Source organism: Sciurus carolinensis, chromosome 11 (assembly GCF_902686445.1).
Source record: "Sciurus carolinensis chromosome 11, mSciCar1.2, whole genome shotgun sequence".
Taxonomy (NCBI): Eukaryota; Metazoa; Chordata; class Mammalia; order Rodentia; family Sciuridae; genus Sciurus; species Sciurus carolinensis.
The window spans coordinates 24,462,458-24,467,497 of NC_062223.1; the positions used below are offsets into that span (position 1 = coordinate 24,462,458).

The 5,040-nt window shown below is 35.3% G+C and overlaps 1 pseudogene; it reads left to right on the forward strand.

Moving 5' to 3' along the window:
• Positions 1-3,720: 3,720 nt before the first annotated feature.
• Positions 3,721-4,638, forward strand: LOC124959227 (olfactory receptor 4A47-like; annotated as a pseudogene).
• The last annotated feature ends 402 nt before the right edge of the window (positions 4,639-5,040 follow it).

The window sequence follows — 5,040 nt, forward strand, 5'->3', positions numbered from 1 at the left end:
CTGGAAAGAGAATTTATAACAATAGAAAACAATTTTCAAAAGGAAGAAAATATTTGTTTAAGAAGTAGATTCGTCCCCAGTGAAAAGGACGCTAATGAAATAAAATATGAAAGTAGACTTAGACAATAAATCTACTACACTCAGGCAGTGAAGAAAAACAGTGATTCCACAGATTGACACATTAAAACAACATGAAACTGGTGACTGACCATTAAACCTTGAGAAACACACATATTTATAAGCATTTTGAAATAAAACATGCAATATTAATTGTACAAATTGAATCATCTGGTGCAGATAATTTGTATTATCCAGTATAGGCATGCTAAAAATTAAGCAGCAAAAAAATGTTTTCCTTAACAAGTGTGAATTTTCTATGAAAGGAAAGGACAAAAGTAATATTGCTAAGGACATCTGCACAAAATATGCAGAAAGAATTAGGATTTTTCTGCTTTTAAACTGTTCCACATATTATTCTGATCTTGGCATATGAATTTTTGGAAATTTTAGTCACTTAATTTAACTAAAGTCAGCATTTCACAAGTTTCCTTGCTATCTTAGTAGATTTTGTCTCCAAAGTCTTCACATGCATAATTGTAGTGAAACAAATGTAATTTCAGTGACTAAACATAAAGATGAGCCTTTTGTGTTAACACATGGGATCAAATGAATGTGGTTCACCAAGGTCCACTGGATGTTGTGTGCAATGGACGTTGTGGTGGTACACTTGATAATCCTCTGGGATGAGTAGCAGCAGATCCAGTGTAATAACTGAGGTTCTCAGCTTTACAGACTGTAAAAATAATTGTCAGAGTTCAGATAAGCACAAGGTCGCTCTATCATATTTTATGGGTCTCCACATTCATTTCAAAACTAACCTTTTATTTAAATTGTATCATATGAAATTTCAAATATTCATACACCTACAGATCACAATATTTTTTCTATTTTTCAACTTTTTATGTAGTTTTTCCATGGTTACCACGACAAAGTTTGCCTTGAGGACAGAAGGGCTTTTTGGTTTTGTTTTGTTTTGTATGAGAGACTGATTTTTAGTAGTACCTTTTTTGTAGTTTTTAGTTGCTGATAAATAGTGGATGTTTATTACTGTTTTATAGGTTATGTACTAAAAACAAACTGTGTAAGTTACGTGAAAAATGTGAAAAGGTTAAGAATATATTCAGATGTTTCCTTAGGATATTACTTGATGTATTGAATTCATGATCTTATAAAAGATTATATGCTGGTGATAATTTTACTGAACATAGCTATCAGCAGAATTTGTTTATATGCAGTGCTGAGGGTGGAACCCAGGGCCTCATAGGTACCAGGGAAGTGTTCCCACTAAGCCACTTGTCAAGTCAACCTGTGGAATGTTTTTGTTGTTGTTGTTCAGACCATTTTAAAATGCTCTTGGATGTTTTATGAACCTTTGATAATAGAATATGCCTTGATGAAGTCAAATTTCAATGAATCAATATACAATTGTGAATGTCTGAAAAATATATTTTATACTATTTGGTGGTTTGCTTGTTTGTTTGTTTGTTTTAACTGCTGTTTGTTTGAGGTCTTGCTATCTTGCCATGGTAGGTCTTGAAATCTTGAGCTCTAGTGATTCTCTTTCCAAACACCTCAGTTTTTTGGAGTATACCTTTGTGACTGCTTACAAATAAGTTTTTATTTTTTAAATTTTAACTTCTTCTTCTAAAAGGATATGCCCTTCCATCACCTGATAACTGGTACATTCTGCCCAATGATTCCCTGAGTTTGCTCTCTGTCATTTTTCTTTTACCTAAGTATATTTATAATTATCATGAACATTCTAAGCATCACATACATTACAAATACTTTGTAGGAAATATTTATAGGAAATAATAATGTTGACAGGTACTACTGTTTTTTGTAGAAAACTGTAATGCTGAAGGATAAACTGATTTTCTCTTTATAAAAAGTCAATGAGCATTCTAATAAGAATCCCAAGCAAAGTAGAACCACTTATGAGGGTGAACTGACCACATTTGTTACACTGGTTTAGACAGAGCATCTACAGAGCTTCTCCCCTCTCGTAATTCTCAAGTTCTGATGCTCAATTTTATTTTCTCTCTCTCTCTCTCTCTCTCTCTCCTCTCTCATCCTCTCATCTCTCTCCTCTCTCTCTCCTCTCCATCTCTCACAAAGGATCATGGTACATGTGGTACATGACACAGGAACCAGAGCTCTGTGTCCACATTCATCCGCGTGGGATCTCAGAATTCCCAAGTTATCACCTGAAACTATTATCATTTGATTGTGCCCAACCCATATAATTTATTTTTTAAATCTTTTTTATTTTACAGAATGCATTTTGATGCATTGAACACAACTGGTGTACAACTTTTCATTTCTATGACTGTACACAATGTAGATTCACAATATTCATGTAATCATACATATACATTGGGTAATACTATCTGATTCATTCTACTATCTTTCTGTCCTCCACACCATGTAATTTATATGTTGAGTTCCAATATGCAGTACCACAAGAAACAGTTTTGTTTGGAAATAGGGAGTTTGTGAAGGTCATCCAGGTACAAACTGTATTAGGATGGGTCCCAAACCCATATAACTTTTATCCTATTGAAATAGAAAATTTGAATGCAGGGAAAATGATACAAGAAGAGAAACTGGTCATTAGCAAGTCAAGGATGGAGCAGGTCCTTCCCTCACAGTTTTCTGAAAGATCCACCACCACCAAAACCTTAATTTTTGTTCTCTAGCAGCAGGGCCCTGAGACAACACATTTGTGTCAAAAAGGACTTTAGCTCTAGCAGATGAAAACAGTTTGGGTACCAGGAAGTGAGGTGCTACTGCTGCAATAAATGTCTAACATAAGAAGCCAGCATTGTGATTGATTAATGGATATATGTTGGGAGAGTTTGATAATCATTAGAAAGATCCCAGATGACTTTGAAGAGATGGTGGGTAGAAATGTGAACATTGAGGGGTGATACTGGTGCAAGAAAAGAGGAGAGCAGGGGAGATGACCTCTGCCTTGGAGAATGGAGACATTACTGTGCGCAAAATGTTCCTGGAAACATGAATGCTAAGATGCTTGTAGGTGACATTTCCAGTGGACCTGAGGGCCAAAGAAAGTGGAGGAAGGGCATCATTTTCTAAAGACTCAGCACCACTATTGATACAGTGACTTGTGGTCTGTAGTCTTCCATTACTAATGTATTTATCCACTCTTCATATGAAAATTACCTTAAGTGAGTTTTATACATTGTGAGTTTTACCTTAAGTTCAGTTTTATACTGTGTAACTTTATACATAGTACAACTTTACATGGATTTCCCTTTCATTCTCTCTTTTTATTTCATAACTTTAAACACATCTAAAGAGTAACTTTCTGAGAAACTTTCCAAATCTCAAGAGGTTTAGAATGGGTTTAGGATACCGTGAATCAATAATATGGCTTCAAGAAATATATTTATCAACATGTGTATCAAGTTGGTCATTAAATTTTGGACAACATAGTTATGTATCAAATCACTTAGGACAGTAAAACTTGCCTTATTTTACTTGGATCTAGAAATCTACTGAAGCTGTGTGCCAGCATTAGATGCTTCAAACATATATGGCAGATGAATAAAAGAGGTTGTAATGTTTCTAAGGAGTTTTCATTGTTTTACAAGTAAACTGCTTTACTCTCTGAAATTGGCATCAATAAGTGAATAGATGGAACATAGGAACAATGAAACTTACTTTGTCCTCTTGGGCCTCACACAAAATCCAAAGGAGCAGAAAGTACTTTTGTCATGTTCTTTCTCTTCTACATTTTGACCATCCTGGGGAACCTGATAATTGTCACAACTGTAACCTTCAGTGAGACCCTGGGGTCTCCAATGTACTTCTTTCTTGCTAATTTATCATTTATAGACATTATTTATTCATCTGTCATTTCCCCCCATTTGATTTCAAACTTGTTCTTAGGAAAAGTTGTCATATACTTCAAGTTTTGTATGTTTCAGCTCTTTGCAGAACACTTTTAGCTGGAGCAGAAGTCACTCTTCTGTTGGTGATGGCCTTTGACTGCTATGTGGTCATCTGTAAGCCCTTGCATTATTTGGTGATCATGAGGCCATGGGTGTGTGTTGTGCTGCTGGTAGTTTCCTGGGCTGGAGGTTTTGCGCACTCTGCATTTCAAATTGGCATTATTTATGGGCTCCCATTCTGTGGCCCCAACGTCATCGACCACTTTACTTGTGACATGTACCCCTTATTGCATCTTGTCTGTGGTGACACCTATATCATCGGCCTCTTAGTGATTGTCAATGGGGGGCTGATGTGCGTTATTTTGTTTCTTCTCTTACTCATGTCTTATGTGGTCATCTTTCTCTCTCTGAAAAACTTGAGTCTGGAAGGGCGGTGGAAAGCTCTCTCCACTTGTGGCTCCCACATCACTGTGGTTGTTCTCTTCTTTGTTCCCTGTATTTTCATATATGCAAGATCAGCTAAGACTTTCCCCATTGACAAGCATTGAGTGTGTTTTATATGATCATAATCCCCATGCTGAACCCCTTCATCCACACTCTGAGAAACTCAGAGATGACAAATGCTATAAAGAATCTCTGGAAAATAAGTCACATCAGGTAGGAAATCATTGAGTCTCCCACTATGAAGAGAACCATTTCACAGTGAAGCTGTCTCCTTAGGATGCACTATTTATTTCAGACTTAAAATTGACACTAATTTGCTAAGGCATTTTTGTTAAGCACAATTAAAGAATAGATTACAGGTGTTGATATTAACATATTTCCCCAGTGTTTTGCTCATTCTGTATTGTCTTGTTTATCAAGGGATCTAGGAATTTTTTTGCATATGTACTAGGAATTGAATAAAATTGTGCAACCTATTTAATAAAATTTTTATATTGTTACAAAGATGTGCATTCAAATTTTTACATTCATCTGCAGTAACTATGTTGTCACTCCTCATTTTAATTTATACTTTTTTGTTTATTTTTCAATTTTAGTAAAGTGTTATATATGTCTTTTT